Source organism: Thamnophis sirtalis, unplaced genomic scaffold, assembly GCF_051295495.1.
Source record: "Thamnophis sirtalis isolate CommonGarterSnake01/CBP01778 unplaced genomic scaffold, rThaSir2_p1.2 scaffold_11, whole genome shotgun sequence".
Classification (NCBI taxonomy): Eukaryota; Metazoa; Chordata; class Lepidosauria; order Squamata; family Natricidae; genus Thamnophis; species Thamnophis sirtalis.
The window spans coordinates 3,206,507-3,215,570 of NW_028261391.1; positions in this window are offsets into that span (position 1 = coordinate 3,206,507).

The window sequence follows — 9,064 nt, forward strand, 5'->3', positions numbered from 1 at the left end:
AATTCTGGGAGTTGGAGTCCACCTACCTTCAAGCCGTTCAAGGTTGAGAAACGCTGTTGTAAACCAAAATTTGCCAATGGAAATTTTGACTTATACACCCAGTAGAAGAAAGGCTGGCTGGAGGAAAAATTAAGCAAAATCTTTCCTTCCTTCCTTCCTTCCTTCCTTCCTTCCTTCCTTCCTTCCTTCCTTCCTCCCTCCCTCCCTCCCTCCCTCCCTCCCTCCTTTATTCTTTCCTTCCATTCTCTAAATAGTGAATGAGATAAATGTGGACTTAAAATTGCTAAGGCTGAGAAAGAACTTGCCTTATCTGGAGAAAAGGCGAAATGCCTACAATTTTTCTTTCTTTCTTTCTTTCTTTCTTTCTTTCTTTTTATCTATCTATCTATCTTCTTTCCTTCTTTTTCTTTCTCTCTCTCTCCCTCCCTATGTTTTTTCTTTCTTTTTTTCTTTCTCTTTTTCTTCAGAAAAACTGCACATATTTTATTCTCCCCAAAGGTGTCTTAGAGAGGTGGGAATAGAAGCAGATCAGTTTTGCATATTCCCCCCCCCCAAAAAAAATAAGTATAGTATTCCTTGATATAAAAATTGGGGCCAGCCCCACCCCCACCCCACCCCTTTAGCCTCCCAAAACGAATTAAGGCTAAGACTAATTGAGCTGGTCCAATGATTGATTGTATATGTCCTGACTCGGTTGAAGGGCCCGTTTGTCAGTTGTTTGAATTCCGTAGCTGATTCTTTCTCCGATCCTGCTGGGCTCAGTATTCTGAGCCATTAGAATATTTTGAATCTCCACAATTAAAGGACACAAGTTGCAATCTTCTTTTGCTAGAGTCGACCTTGGCACTGTTTGCTGTTGTGTCAATCCAAGATGGGTCTGAAAATGTGTTATTTCTTGGTGTTTTGTTCCCCCAAAAGAAGATTCACATTTGACAGGTGGAGAATTAACAACAGTGTTAAAGAGTATCTGTTATAGATTTCAAATGGCTTTAATTTTAAAGCAGGGAGGTCCATCTTTGGCAACTATAAGCTCTGTGGACTTCAACTGCCCGAATTCCCCAGCCGGCATTCCAGCTTACTCTCTTGCAATCCTTTCCTCTGCAATCGCTCCTCACTTTAGGTGGTAAGAGAAAAAAGAATCAGGTTAAAAGCTGGCTGGGGAATTCTGGGAGTTGAAGTCCACAAATCTTCAAAGTTGCCACCTTGAACCCCCTCGCTTTAAAAATTAAGGCCATTTGAAATCTTAGCTGATTTCAGTTGTTCCGATTGTTGAAATCTTCATGATTTCAGTCCTTGTTCCGCAAAGCCCAACTTCTTTATTTCAGACAGACAGACAGACACGCCCTCACTCTGCAGGTAGTTTTTTTTTTTTGAACTGGGGGTCTTTGGATGAGTGAGCCAATGCTTGGATCTCCCCCCCGCCTCTCAGCAAGCTGACCTTACGGGCCATTGGGGGGGGGGAGAGGTGGATTCCACGTGTGTGATTGTGAATGGTGTGCAAAAGAACCGGGGGCTCTCGAATGTGGCAGAGCCACTGGTGCTTACACACTTTTGTGTGCAAAAAACACCAAACGAACCCTGAGATGGCACCACTTTTAGTACCTGATTTCGGTATTGCACTGCGTGATGCATATGGAATGCAATATTTTTCTCTGAATGAATGGTTTAAATCAGGGGTCTCCAACCTTGGCTACTTGAAGACTTGTGGACTTCAACTCCCAGAATTCCTCAGCCAGCTTTGCTGGCTGAGGAATTCTGGGAGTTGAAGTCCACTAGTCTTCAAATGGCTAAGGTTGGAGACCCCAGGTTTAAAGGACTCAACTGCAAGAACTGAACCTTTAAAGAAACCCACGTTCTCTGGGTCAATTGATACGCACAACTGTGAAACTTTAATTTGTGATTCACCCCCCCAATTCTCACTCCGTTCTTCAGAAGGGCCCAATTTTGTCTGAGAGGCTAATCTGACCGGGTCTGAGATCTCTATTTATGAAAACATTAACATATTTGCTTTGTTCTTTCATCACCATTATTATTATTATTTTTAAAATTGACAGCTACCTGCGACTAACGAGAATGTTATTTATAGCAGGTACCGTGTGTATGTGACAAGATCTGTGTTGCTTTGACGTGGTGAAGATGCGTATACGAATACAACCGGATTTGTTAATATTTTTGGTTAATAAAAAAAAATGATGTTTAAAAAAAAAACAAGTCTTTTTTTTTCAAATACGTTTTTATTTTCCATTTTCATAACATACAATCACATGTATATTATTACGTAGCCAGTATCCTATTGTATTAAGTAGTAATTACATCAGTTCCTCTTGTCATCAACACCCAAAAAGATAAAAACCCATTATTAGCCCCTTCTCCCCCCTTGAATTGTTCGCCGCCCTGAGTCCTCCCGGAGAAGGGCGGCATACAAATAATAAAATTCTATTCTATTCTATTCTATTCTATTCTATTCTATTCTATTCTAGCTCTTCTGCTCTCCATACACCTCTTTCTTCTACCTCTCTCCTACCTCCTTTCTTCCCTCCATCATCCTTCCCTAGAACGGCCAAGAAGATAAGGATATGTTAAGTATATTGTTATGGAAGCATAAATACCATCAACATAGATTGGAGTTTGCTCAGAAGTGGAAATACACCAATGGGAGGAAGAGTGGGAAACAGAAGAGAGAAGAAAGATGGGGATAGGAGAGAGGGTAAGGGGGGAAGATGAGGAGGAGAAGGAGGAGTGGAATGTAGAGAGAGGAGAAGGAGAAAGGAAGGGGAAGTAGAGTAGCAAAACCAGCTCTGGCTAATTCCCCGCCCTTCAGTATAATTAAAAGTGTAGACTCCTCCCTGCTTCCTATGAGTGAAGGTCACATTGTCCAATTAATTGCCGCAACCTTGTTTTGAGAAGATCTCTTGAAAATCTGGCAAACCCTTGCTGAGGTGACCTTGGTTCTCACAGCCTGAATGCTTGATGTTTAAAATCCACATGCCAATCCCTCCTTCCCGCCCACCATGGTTACATAGCCCCTTGGTACAGATAGTCCTCGACTTACAACAGTTTGTTTGGTGACCGTTTGGAGTTACAACGGCACTCAAAAAAGTTTTTCACACTTTATGACCGTTGCAGCATCCCCAGGGTTTCGTGATCGAAAATCAGAGAGTTGGCCACTGACTCATATTTATGACATGTGGTCAACTTTTGTGTCCTCAGGAACGAAGTCAAGGGGGAAGTCGGATTAACAATCATGTTACTAACTGAACAGCTATTCTCCAAAGCCCCTGAGGGCAGGACAAGAAGCAATGGATGGAAACTAATCAAGGAGAGAAGCAACCTAGAACTAAGGAGGAATTTCCTGACAGAACGATTAATCAGTAGAACAACTTGTCACCAGAAGTTGTGAATGCTCTAACACTGGAAGTCTTTAAGAAGATGTTGGATAACCATTTTCCTAAACAAGGGGTTGGACTAGAAGACCTCTAAGGTCACTTCCAACTCTGCTTTCTATTCCTGTTCTGTTCTGTTCACTCTACACTACTGTACTCCATTCTAATTTCTCTTTTATTCTGTTCTAATTTATATTCTATTCTAATTTATATTCTATTTCATTCTAAATTGCAGTGATTCACTTAATAACGGTGGCAGGAAAGGTTGTAAAATGGGGCAAAGCTTACTTAACAAATGTCTCTCTTAGCAACAGAATTCAGGGTGGTCAGTTGTCGAGGACTACCTGTATTTCACTGGGCTGAATGTGTGTGGATTTCAACTCCCAGAATTCCCCAGCCAGCATTGAATTCTGGGAATTGAAGTCCACCTGCCTTCAAGCCGTTCAAGATTGAGAAACGCTGTTGTAAATCAACATTTGCCAATGGAAATTTTGACTTATACACCCAGTAAAGAAATGCTGGCTGGATGGAAAAATTAAGCAAAATATTTCTTTTCTTCCTTTCTTTTCTTTCTCTCTCTCTGTCATTTCCTTCCTTCCTATCTTCTTTCCTTCCTTCCTTCCTTCTTTCTTTTTTCTTTCCTTTCTCACTTCCTCTTTTCCTCCTTCCTTCCTTCCTTTCTTTTCTTCCTTCCCCGCTCCCTTTTTCCTCCCTCCCTCCCTCCTTCCTTCTTTCTCTTTCTTTCATTCTCTCTCCCTTCCTATCTTCTTTCCTTCCTTCCATTTTTCTTTTTTCTTTCCTCTTTCCTTCTTTTTCCCTTCCTTTCTTTTCTTCCTTTCCTCCCTCCCTCCCTTCCTTTCTTTCCTTCTCTAAATAGCGAATGAGATAAATGTGGACTCTTAAAATGGCTAAGGTTGAGAAAGGCCTCACCTCCTCTGGAGAAAAGGTGCTTACAATTTGTAGGACAAATATCCCCTTCTCCACGAAGAAAGCAACGGAGAAATTACAAATCTGACGTCAGTACCAGGAAAGATTGCAAGACGGGTGATGAGGTAGACGAGGGTAAACCTTTCCACAATGACATTTAAAGATCAGGTGCCGTTATGAATTTGTCAAGAACAGGTTTTACCAGACTTCCTCCCCTCCGCTGTCCTGATTCATTTCCTTAGTAGATCAGGGGTATTGCGGAGAAGTAATACGTCTTGATTTACTTTAGTTAGTTAGTTAGTTTGTCAAACATGTACGAGATAACAGATATGAGTGTAAACACGGACACGAACGAAGGAAACGGGTATGAATAAATGGGGATAGTAGGACAGGGATGGAAGGGACGCTGGTGCGCTTATGCATGCCCCCTTTACGGACCTCTTAGGAAAGGTGTGAGGTCCACATTAGGCAGTTTAAGGTTGGAGCTCTGGGGGTTTGAGGATGTAACAACAGAGTCAGGAAGAGCATTCCAGGCGTTGACCACTCTGTGGCTGAAGTCGCATTTTCTGCAACCGAGTTTAGAACGGTTTCCCTTGAGTTTGTGTCTATTGTGTGCTCACGTGTTGTTGTGGTTGAAGCTGAAGGAGTCGTTGACAGGTAGCAGATAATTCTGTGTACTACACTTAGGTCCGACCGCAGCCGATGCAATTCCAGATTGTCCAGGCCCAAAATTTCGAGCCCGATGGCATAAGGGATTCTGTTTTTGTTTTTTCTTTTTATTAGTAAAAGAAAAATACAACAGCCAATAGATTGCAAAAGACAATACAACATCCGCCACTGTTTTGCTTTACATTTGACTACGTTTTGAGACATTTCCATAATAACAAAATCGTTATAGACATCAAAAGTTAGGCATCTTCTTCCCTCCCTCCCTCTTTCCTTTCCTCGTTTTTTCTCTGCCACTCCCCGTCCTTCCCTCCCTCCTTCTCTCCTTCCCTCCTTCTCTCCTTCCCTCCTTCCTTCCCTCCTTTCTTTTCTCCTTTTCTCCTTCCCTTCCCCCTCCCTTTCCTCTCTCCTTCCCCCCTTCTTTCTCTCATACATTCCCTCCTTCCTTCCCTCCTTCCTTTCTTTCTTTTCTCTTAGATTCCCTCCTTTCTTCCCTCCTTCCTTCCTTCCTTTCTTCTCTCCTTCTCTCCTTCGGCATAAGGGATTCTATGGTGAGCAGAAGAGGTTCTCAATTCAGCAAACCATTTGACGAACTCCAGAGAGTCAGAATAAGCATGCTAGATAAACCTTGATTCTTTCTTTTACTTTAAAGAAACAAGAAGTTGCTTGTTTCAATCCACCAGGAAGGAAGGAAGGAAGGAAGGAAGGAAGGAAGGAAGGAAGGAAGGAAGGAAGAAAGAAAGAAAGAAAGAAAGAAAGAAAGAAAGAAAGAAAGAAAGAAAGAAAGAAGAGAATATTAAAATGATCACGGCTGGAGAATTCCTGCATTATGCAGCTGTATTTCCACACGTTTGACTATATTAGGTGGGGTTTTTTTCTTGTGTCCCAGTTGGTATTGGCATCTGCTGCCACAAAGAAGAGGGGGCCAAGCTAGTCTCCAAAGCACCTGGGGGTAGGACAAGAAGCCATGGTTTGAAAATCAAGGAGAGAAGCAACATGGAATTAAGGAGAAACTTGCTAACAGTCAGGACAATTAACCAGCGGAACTGCTTGCCACCAGAAGTTGGAGGTTTTTAAGAAGAGTCTAGACAGTCACTTTTCTGCCTAGGGGTTACTGCTTAAGCAGGGGTTGGACTAGAACAGTGTTTTTCAACCACTGTGCCGCGGCACACTAGTGTGCCGTGACATAGTGTAAGGTGTGCCGTGGGAAAATTACTTTATATATAGTCAATATAGGCACAGAGTTAATTTTTTTTAACATTTTCTAATGGTGGTGTGCCTCGTGATTTTTTTCATGAAAAAAGTGTGCCTTTGCACAAAAAAGGTTGAAAAACACTGGACTAGAAGACCTCTAAGGTCTCTTCCAACTCTGTTATTCTATTCTATTTTCTATTGTATTCCATTCCATTCCTTATTCTATTCTATTTTCCATTCCATTTTATTCTATTCCATTCCATTCTATTTCCGATTCTATTTCCAATTCCATTCTATTTTCTATTCTATTCTATTTTCTTTTCTATTCCATTCCATTCTATTCTATTTTCTATTCCATTCCATTCTTTTCTGTTTCCTATTCCATTCCATTCTATTTTCTGTTCTATTCTATTCTCCATTCCATTCCATTTTCTATTCGATTTTCCATTCCTTATTGCAATCTATTCTATTTCCGATTCAATTTCTGATTTTATTTCCTATTCTATTTCCTACTCTATTTCCTATTCCATTCCATTCTTTTCTATTTCCTATTCTATTTCCTATTCCATTCCATTCTATTTTATTTGCTATTCTTTTCTATTCTATTTTCTATTCCATTCTATTTTCTAATCTATTTTCCATTCCATTCCATTCTATTCTTTACCTGAATTGGTATAGGATCCCCTGCTTCAGCAGGGGGCTGGACTAGAAGACCTCCAAAGTCCCTTCCCTCTCATTCATTCTATTCTCCTATCGCTGAGTAATCTATGATTCTATCTATTAGGCAAAGCAAGGCAAATATTGGAGCGAGCAAGAACAGATTCTGAGCACAGATATTGAGAGATAAGGTGGTTGCGTCATATTACAAGTGGGCCCTCGACTTACAACCACCTTCCTTCACCTCCTTTTATTTTTTTCTTCCTTCCTTCCTCTCCTCCTTCCTTTCTCTTCCCTCCCTCCCTCCTTCCTCCCTTCCGTTCTGTAAATAGTGAACGAGATAAATGTGGACTCCAAATCTGTTATTTTCTTACAGCCAGGAGGCGCTGCAGCTCAGGGCCATTTCTTCCTCAGTGCTCTGCTGCCACCTTGTGGGCAAATAGAGCATTTTTCTGCACACAAGGCTGCCTTTCCGCTAAACCCTTTCCCTCTCTCTCCAGAATTCAACTACAACCGCCATGATTCCCAGCCAGTTGCTGAAGGAATGGAGGCACCAACCTCTGGAGACAAGAACCAGAGAAGAAACCACTGCATGCATTTCTCATTTCTTTCACAGCCAGCCGGCTTTTAATATTGGCTGATTTCACGGATCAAACTGGACAGAATTAAAATATTAATCTGGATTAATATTTCCCCCTCCTAGTTTTGTATGTTAAAAGAAAAGGATTAAGCTCAAAGAGCAGTAAGGACTTCAGTTCTCCTCCTCTTCTCCTTCCTCCTCTCCATACACCCCACTCCCTTCTAACACTGATGATGTTATGTAGTTGGGCAATGAAACGTCTGCAAGAAAACCACCAAGCTCAGAGAGCACCAAGGACCCCTCATTTCAACCCTGAGCTACAAATATTATCCTCCAAAGCTCCTGAAGGCAGGACAAGAAGCAATGGATGGAAACTAACCAAGGAGAGAAGCAACTTGGAGTTAAGGAGAAATTTCCTGACAGTGAGAACAATTAAGCAGTGGGACAATTTGACCAGTGGTGCGTTTCCATTTTTTTTACTGCTGGTTCGCTCATGCGCCCGCAACGCTTCTGCGCATGCACTCAGCCTCCCGCGGCTGCCACCACTACCGGTTCTCCTGATCCAGGCCAAACAGGGAGAAACCCACCTCTGTCCTTGCCTCCAGAAGTTGTGGATGCTTCAACACAGAAAGTTTTTAAGAGATTTGTCTGGAACGGTATAAGGTTTCCTGCCTAAGCAGGGGGTTGGACTAGAAGACCTCCAAGGTCCCTTCAAACTCTGTTATTCTATTCTAAATTTTCTATTCTATTAATTCTATTCTTATTTTCTATTCTATTCTATTAATTCTATTCTTATTTTCTATTCTATTAATTCTATTCTATTAATTCTATTCTATCTGTTCTATTCTACCTATTGTATCCTAATTTCCTATTAATTCTATTCTATAGAATTTAATAGAGTAACAGTTGGAAGGGATCTTGGAGGTCTTCTAGTCCAACCCCCTGCCTAGGCAGGAAACCCTATACCGTTCCAGGCAAATGGTGATCCAACATCTTCTTAAAGACTTCCAATGTTGGGGCATTCACAACTTCTGGAGGCAATTTCTGTTCCACTGATTAATTGCTCTCACTGTCAGGAAATTTCTCCTCAGTTCTAAGTTGCTTCTCTCCTTGATTAGTTTCCACCCATTGCTTCTTGTTCTGCCTTCTGGTGCCTTGGAGAATAGCTTGACTCCCTCTTCCTTGTGGCAGCCCCTCAAATAGAATAGAATAGAAGAACAGAGTTGGAAGGGACCTTGGAGGTCTTCTAGTCCAACCCCCTGCCTAGGCAGGAAACCCTCTACCGTTCCAGACAAATGGCTATCCAGCATCTTCTCAAAGACTTCCAGTGTTGGGGCATTCAAAACTTCTGGAGGCAATGAGTTCCACTGATTAATTCTCCTCCCTGTCTGGAAATTTCTCCTCAGTTCTAAGTTGCTTCTCTCCTTGATTAGTTTCCACCCATTGCTTCTAGTTCTGCCCTCAGGTGCCTTGGAGAATAGTTTGACTCCCTCTTCTTTGGGGCAACCCCTGAGATATTGGAAGACTGCTATCCTGTCTCCCCTGGTCCTTCTTTTCATTAAACTAGACATCCCCAGTTCCTGCAACCGTTCTTCATATGTTTTAGTCCCCTAATCATCTTTGTTGCTCTTATAATTTCTATTCTAGATTCTCTTAG